At 38.2% G+C, this 8901-nt stretch overlaps 1 pseudogene; it reads right to left on the reverse strand.

Annotated features, from left to right (window-relative positions):
* LOC107664964 (gamma-glutamyl hydrolase-like) overlaps positions 1-679 on the reverse strand; it is a 12308-nt pseudogene extending 11629 nt beyond the window's left edge.
* Positions 680-8901: the final 8222 nt, after the last annotated feature.

Consider the following 8901-nt stretch of genomic DNA (forward strand, 5'->3'; position numbering starts at 1 on the left):
TATATATATATATATTACAATTTACAGTAAAATAGAAGAAGTGTCTCATGTTTGTTTTATCATAGTATTTACTTGTAGTCAATTTAAGTTGTATTTTACTTTCCAAGTAAAATAAACAGTTTTGCATAATAAAATAATACTATTGCAATACATTTTCTGTACAAAAAAATAACTATTCTGAATGTCACTATGTTTCATATTGCATATTGCTTCCACTTTCACAAAATTGTAGTCTCTATACTGGGCAGTATGAAGTAGGCTACGCTATTAGCCTAAGCCATTGCGAACTCAGTCGATTATGCTGCAAGTGGACAAGGAGAAACAACACTGTTCCTCATTTTTAATCAACAAACCCTGCGTGTTTACAGTGAAGGCAGTTTCTCTATATAGTGTTATTTTCTTTCATCAGAGGCACCACATGAGCGCCAGCAGATTCCAGAAACTTAACGTAGGACGCCGCAATATATGAGTTTCTATGAGGCGTCGGGTCATACACTTCCTGGGCAAGAACACCTAGACAAGATTTAGACATGGTTTACTTCATGGAATATGTAATGATACATTGGCTTGAAACTAGCAAGCACTCTATTTAATACAGTTTTGCAACTCACCGATTATTGGTCTTTCATTCGTTTTTATTGGTGTTCCGATATGGTTAGCAAGCATTTGAAAATGTAAAAAGGCAGGCAAGGTAGATGTGAATCATGTTTACTTTAGATTGGAATTGTTGTGCTTCCTATGTGACAGTTCAAGCACTTTTCCGCGTTTATGACGTCATGTGTTTGGGTATTTAAAAAAAAAGGTATCGAACGAATGTTGTATCAAAAACAGACAGTTGATAAAAAAAATAAAATAATAAAAATAATAATAATTAACATACTAAATAACATAAAAACGAGGGGAAAAAAGAAAAAAATCTAATATTGGATGTAAATTAGGGACCTTACAAAGAACCTTTCCATAAAAGTTTGAAATGAAATTAAAATATTTAAATTATTATTATTAATAATAATAATAATAATAAGCATTAAGGACTTTTTCAGTGACTCCATTGGTCATTTGAGTGACATACAGTCCGTTCATGGAGTTACCTAATACAAGCCAACTGCACGCAAAAACTGTAAAACATTAGGAATATACCCATTTTACTGTGATGTAACATTTATAGCAGATACTTTGTATAATAGGCTATTACCTCGGCATTCAAAAAAATCACACTACTGTGATGGAGTTTCTAATACATCTTTGTTATTTTGATTTTTTATACAGCTGCTGAGTGAGTGACTGTACATCATTTTCTCCTGCCACTACTGTAACCCATTTACCTCTATTTTTTTCCTGTTTTGGAAAGTTGTGGAAATGCAGCAGTAGATATGTTTACAGGTGAAGCAAAGAGGAATGCAAAAATATGTTTGCTATGTCTCCCATATCTCTTGTTAATGCAGATGTTATCCCTGCTCACTGAAAATATTTTTTTTTGTGGTGTTGTAAAATATATTAAATTAATCATCATAAATTCTACTTGTAATATTAAAAATCAAGGAGAACAACAATTTTCTAAGTAAAATGTACACATTTAATGAATGTAATTAATGAACTGCGTGAGAAGAGTAACTCTTATTAATATTTACTTGTAATATTTATGTGTTTTATAGCCATTGCACATGCATCTAGAAATACTGAGTAAATTTTAATCTAAAAGTTCAGCGCGCTTGAATCCACGCATGCGTGTTTGAACCCACGCTTTGAATCAGAGGGACGGTTGGACTTGTCATGGAGGAGATGCATGGCTGGATTTTCTCGTGTTTAAGGTAAATTTGGAACGACAATTTTCTAAGTAAAATGTACACATTTAATGAATGTAATTAATGAACTGCGTGAGAAGAGTAACTCTTATTAATATTTACTTGTAATATTTATGTGTTTTATAGCCATTGCACATGCATCTAGAAATACTGAGTAAATTTTAATCTAAAAGTTCAGCGCGCTTGAATCCACGCATGCGTGTTTGAACCCACGCTTTGAATCAGAGGGACGGTTGGACTTGTCATGGAGGAGATGCATGGCTGGATTTTCTCGTGTTTAAGGTAAATTTGCCTTTCTGTTGTAGATGTCTGATTTGCAATACTTTGGTCCTTGTGCATTTCGATAGTTTGATTCTTGTTTGCTTGACTCATACTGTACATTTACATTCATATTAATCACATAACCTCATTAAAGTTAACTTGCGTGCGGTCACAGTGAGTGATATTTCAGCGAAAATGTTTTCAATAGTTCAGAGATTCACAAAGCTGTCCACGTAAAAACTTGAGCACAATTGGAAATTATTTAACGTTGTAACTGCTAGCTAGCTAACATCGTTACTAAATAAAACAATCGCATAGTTTAGCATAAGGCTAGTTTCTGATCTTTCAAACACTTGACTGATGTAATAGAGAGAGTTTAGAGCAATCACATTGTAGTAATCTCATTAATTGTTGTGTTTTGTCGCTATGCTAAGCTAACATACTACCTAACCCTAAAGCACCTGTTGCCATCAGCGATTCTGTTTTATAGGACTAATTTTGAAGTGTGAATAGAAAGTGTTAGTAAAAGTGTTTTTACGCTTCTTTATGATGGTATTCAACTTATAGTTAATTCCAGTCCAGTCTTGTCAGTTATATCTTTTCTTTTGCTCAAACAATCTGTAATTTGTTGGTTAAAAAGCAAAGTCTTATGAACACATGTTTCTATTAACAGGAAGGCTTTGGATTCACTGCAGAATAAGCCGGAGTGTGAGTTGATGAGCATACAGAAGGAGTGATTGGTCTAATTCTCATATTCAGGCAAGTATAAATCTATGCATAGATTTGCATGATATAACATTATTGTTGTTATTTTTACCTATTCTTCACTGCATAATATAAAATTGTGGTTAAATGTTTTAGATCATTGTTTTAATATCACAAATTGTGTCTGTTTATTTACAGAGTGACCTGACTCTGATGATGAGCCAATACAGTGGACACTTGAGGTGTGGGGAGGAAGACAGGCTGATGGTTTTCATGTTAGATGCAGGTTTGGTTATATCAATACTACCTAGCTCTGTCAGGTTAAAACCTCATCTTGTTCTGTTTAAGTATTTTTTTTTCTATATTTGATACCTCCTGGGGTCAAAACTGTATGGTGCAGCAAATGCAGTTCATGTTGGTAATGGAGATTGAATTGTATTACAGAACAGCAGACACTTGAAGTAGCATTCAGTCATACTTTATTTTTTTCTATTTTCAATAGACCAAATATCACCAGTGGAGGTATACATGTTTTGTTGATTAATGGCACTTTTTTTATGAGGCTTTACTGCACCTTTAAAAACTTGTGTCCAGACTTTAGTAGGTCATGTGAATGTGACTGATTTACTTTTCAGGGTGGCCGCGGGTCCTTAAAAAGTCTTAAATATATTTTTCCTAATAAAAGGCCTTAAAAAGTCTGAAAATGTCTTAAATTCAGATTCGATAGGTCTTAAATATTTTTCGTCGCATTACCGCAAAAATTTCTCTAGTCTGACGGACCCAATGACTGATCATTGATTGGACAGAAGATTTTTTTTTCGTGGTAATTATTGCGTTGCGTCATCAGAGAGAATTGAGGTAGCAGGTACCGTAGCTGTAATGGGTAAGTGCAAATTTAATGATAAATGGCTTGAGAAAGATGAATTATCGTGGTGGTTGAGGCCGGTGCCGGGAAATGTCTACGAGGCAAACTGCGCCGTTTGTAGAAAATGTTTTAAACTGGGTACAATGGGCATCAAAGCGGTGGAATCGCACACGCAGAGCGGGAAGCATAGGGAGTATGCGAGTGCCCGTGAGAAGCAGAGTGCAATTGAAGGTTTCTGTTCCACCCTTACCACAAGCAAAGATGTCACCACAGATGTTGGGAATCCACAGCCTACAATGCCATCATCTGACCTCCGTACAGTTTTTGGCTCAACGCCAACACTACGAGCTGAGGTGATTTGGGTGCTGAGAACGGTAACAAGCCATCACTCATTCAGGTCAAATGACGGGATTGAGGAGGTCTTCAAAGCTATGTTTCCGGTGTAGTGCCGAAATTTGCACCCTGCCAGATTATGCACCCCCTAGTATTGGTAGGTTTAGGAGTAGGTGTGGGGGAGGGGTTAGGATTAGGGGTGGGTTTGGGATTAGGCAATCAGGTAGCGACTTCAACGAGGGAGTGCATAATCTGGCAGGGGTGCAGAATTCGGCACAACACCGGACTCGTAGCTTGTTCAGATATTTACGTGTGGAAAAGATAAAAGCAGATATACAGCTAAGTTTGGACTGGCGCCATATATAAAAAAAGGACTAATAGCCGAGGTCATCAGATATGGTGCTTTTGTGATCATGTTTGATGAGACCCTGAACCAGACAACTAAAAGCAAGCAACTGGACCTTCATGTGCGGTATTGGTTAAATTAACGTGTTCAGTCAAGGTTCTTTGGATCTCAGTTTATGGGGCATGCAACTGCACAAGATCTACTTCAGCATTTCAAAGTAAGTTTTATTTTAATCTGTGTATTTATCAATTTACCTATTAGAGTGTATCATGTAGAAAATGTAGGCTAACGTAAGGCCCACAGTATGACACAGCGTTTTTACAACTTTAGGTTAACAAGTATATAGCTGAATTGTAATTTATATATACTGAACAAAATTATAAACGCAACACTTTTGTTTTTGCCCCCATTTTTCATGAGCTGAACTCAAAGATCTAAGACTTTTTCTATGTACACAAAAGGCCTATTTCTCTCAAATATTGTTCACAAATCTGTCTAAATCTGTGTTAGTGAGCACTTCTCCTTTGCCGAGATAATCCATCCACCTCACAGGTGTCAAAAACAAAAGTGTTGCGTTTATAATTTTGTTCAGTGTAATATATGTTATATATAATTGCATGTAGTCTATAATTGTGTATGTTTTAGTTAAGTATATAGTTTAACTATATATTTAAATGCTGTACAAAATTTTCAACACTCTTACTTTCCCATCTTAAGTGTAGTCTACTGATTTGCCAAGTGAATAACAACAGTAAAGGGTAGTAAATGTTAATAAGCTTACCAGCTGAGATGAATTTACTGTAATACATTTTAGAATAAATCTTGGTGTTTTACACCTGCCAAAGTATCTTAATAAAGTATACAGACAGATATAACCCACATTCACTGTGTGGCCAGACTCTGTACTGGTTTTCTGGTTATAAAAATTGTTCATGTTGCTTCATTTTTTAAAGTGTCAGAGATTAAATGTGTTGACTGTTGTATGTTTAATGTTTACTTTTTTTATTCCCAGGAGTGTGTGCAGCAACTTGACCAGAGAAACATGATTTCTGTCTCCATGGATGGACCCAGTGTCAACTGGAAGTTTTTTTAACTGCTCCAGCAGGAACATGCAGAGGCGTTTGGAGGTGCCCAGCTGACTGTGGTCGGGAGCTGTGCTACACCTGGACCCGGAAAAGAGAAAGCAGGAGAGCAATGCACAAAGAGAAAAGCTGCAGAGGACCACATTGAGCAGCTCATAAAGAGGAAGATGGTAGTAGCTGAGAAAAGTAGCTGACAAAAAGAGAATTGTATTTTAGTTGTGTGATTTGTGATAAAGGTATAGACCAGAGGTTCTCAACTCTGGCGCTCGAGGTCCATGTCCTTTGCTCCATTTCAGTTATTTGTTCGGCCAGCTGTTACATCGCGGCGCTCACGCACGCGTCCGTAGGCACATACACATTCATGAGAATGAAAGAGGAAAACTCCCGCGGCGAGTAGAAAGGTTTACAGTTTATGATGAGTGCCTCTAAATTAGGACAGCAGCCATTTGCGGCGCCATGCTGGTATCGAATTAGGGTGCAATTAGATTTAATATCTTCATGAATGTTAAGTTTAGTAAGTAGATTTTACTTAATAATAGTGAGTAAGTTGTACTTGATATTAGAGCAGTAAAATTTACTTAAAATGTGTTCGTGCAATTTGTTACCAAATTTTTTTTAAGTACATCTTAATAGTTATTTTTTTCAGTGACTTAGCTTAGAACTATACTGGTTTCCAGTTTTGTGGGCAATATGAATCTGACACTTTACAAACAGATTGGGGTCTATGGATGTGAGGCCTGAACCTCTCATGTTTTTTTTTTTTTTGTCTGTATATTTCACCATTATCTAGGGTGACCATACGTCCTCTTTTCCCCGGACATGTCCTCTTTTTGGACCTAAAAAGTGCGTCCGGCCGGGATTTTTTAATCGCACAAAATGTCCGGGATTTGGCTGTTTTCTTAGGCCATGTCCACACGTACACAGGTATTTTTATAAACAGAGATTTTCCTTCTTCCGTTTTTAAAAAAATCTCTGTCCACATGAAAACGCAAATGCATGCTATGAAGCACTGTCAAGAGCATGCCAAACCAACAGGTGGTGATATAATCTCAACCGTAAAGCCATGTTGGCCAATCAGAAGTAGAGGTCTACACGGGTCCAAAAATTCATACCCGAAGAGACCCGTAAATGCGCTACACTGAACCGACCCGGACCCGTCTATTATTTAGAAAGTTGGACTTGGGCCCGTGCAGAACTGAGAAATGTCAAAAATGTACTACCCGGAACCGACGCGGACCGTCAATTTTTTGAAAGATGGACCTGAACCCGGCCGGGAAGACACAGATCCGACTGGACCCGATCGGCACATATTCCACAGCAAATTGCTATTAACAAGTTGATAAACAAGTTGCGAAAATTAAACTTTTTGTCTTACCTAATGTAAGAAGCCTTCTCCCTTGTACCTGACTGTGATGCACACAATCCTCCTTGCCAAGAAAGTTCCATCCATGTTATTCCTCTCTTGCCAATTGAAATGCGTAATCCACTCATTATTCCAGTTTCAAAAGTCCACTTGCTGTCACGGTGACGGATGACAAATGCGACTTTGCAGTTTTGCATTTTTTGTATCTCGAGTCAACTTGCATAATAATTTAGACTGTTTGCCCATTTGGATTATAATAACGATTGCTCGTCCAGTGCCATGGCTGCTGACGTTAGCTTTACTTATTTGCTATCATCTCTGTGCTCTCTGAGCCAAGTCTGAGCAAAAATTTTAGATATAACAATAAGACGGTTCATTCATAATATTATTTAAAAAATAATCAATAATAACTCGCATCACTCATGAAGGTATCCATTATCACCATGCGTGTGCATTAACTCCGCCCACCCTGCTTCTGATGACGTCTTTTTTTTTTCCACCTTATTTCAAATTACCGACTCACACTTTTCTCATCCTAATTTTACAAGTTGAAAGTTACAAAACAACACACGCACAGCGCTGACTGACTCTGATAATATCATCTCTGTGCTCTCTGAGCCGAGTCTGAGCAAAAATTTTACATATAACAAGACGACGGTTCATTCATAATATTATTTAAAAAAAAATCAATAATAACTCGCATCACTCGTGAAGGTATCCATTATCACCGTGGGTGTGCATTAACTCCACCCACCCTGCTTCTGATGACTGCGCTCGGGGTTTTTTTTTTTTTCCACCTTATTTCAAATTACCGACTCACACTTTTCTCATCCTAATTTTACAAGTTGAAAGTTACAAAACAACAAACGCACAGCGCTGACTGACTCTGATAACGGCCGGGTGTTCTCCGAGTCCGATCGACTCGGGTATTACACACAATGTAAAACAGACCCGGGACCCGAAGATATAGATTGGGACCCGAACCGGACCTGGCTGACCATTTAAAATATAGCCACGAACCTGTATGGATCCCGGGTCGGGTCCTCCGTGTAGACCTCTAATCAGAAGCCTGAAAAAGTTTCCAGCAGGCGGAGATAACAGCGCATGCTCCGACGTCACAAGCCAAAAACTCAGGTTTTGCTGTCTACACGATAACACTGAAACCCGAGTTTTTGAAAATCTTCACCCTGGCAGGCGTTTTCAAAAATGTTCAGTTTCAGTGAACTGGTGCTGCGTTTGCGTGTGGATGAACGGCCTAACCGCATAGAAAAAGCTGCGGTTTTAAAAATAACCGCGCTCGTGTGGACAGGGCCTTAATCTCGCTCCCGATGAATCTCTGACAATTGCCTCCTGCTCCCGCGATTTTCGTGTCCACTCCTTTAAACATTCTAATATTGTATATAATTTTGGCGCATCAGGGAGCCGCTGTCAGTATGCGGAGTATTTAAATCCATTTTGAATGAGCGTTCGCACTGTTCACTTTCGATTTCATGATCACACGCACTCTGTGTAAAGGGAGCACATCTTGCAAGATCAGATATTTGTCAATGAGCTCAGAATCTGTTGAGCATCAAATACTCCAGCATGGTCGTGTCAGTCATTTCTCCTTATTCTTGACCTGAGATCAGTCAAATCTGACTTCGGCAGCTCTACTTGGATGCAGGGTTGCCAATTCTGCGTTTTTTCCACAGAATTGGGCTACTTTAAAACTGTTGCCATAGGATGATTTTCACAAGTAGGTTAAAGGTTTGAAATATTGCATAAATTACATTTGACTGAAATGCTTGTATTGAAACATTTTGCATTCTACCTATGATAAAACTTTCATGGACTTTTACATTAACTGTTAAGAGCTTTTGCGCTTTGGCTGGTGCTGAGATGCCGCTGCACTTGTCATTTAAGGGCCTTTCGCACCGCTTTAGTTCCAGAACTAAATGTACAATACTAAAGTACTGGAACGAGTTTGCGCGAACTATTTCCCAGTACTATTTAAAGGGTTGCATTCGCACCGAGAGTGTGTACTAAGAAGTGACGTAAGCCGGTCGACAGCGACGTCATTTGTGCGCGGCGTTCAACAACAGAAACAAAGAACAACAACATTAACAACAAGAGGATGGAGGACGCTGTGATCGGAGCTGTGT

This window comes from Sinocyclocheilus anshuiensis, unplaced genomic scaffold, assembly GCF_001515605.1.
Source record: "Sinocyclocheilus anshuiensis isolate Anshui unplaced genomic scaffold, SAMN03320099.WGS_v1.1 scaffold599, whole genome shotgun sequence".
Classification (NCBI taxonomy): domain Eukaryota; kingdom Metazoa; phylum Chordata; class Actinopteri; order Cypriniformes; family Cyprinidae; genus Sinocyclocheilus; species Sinocyclocheilus anshuiensis.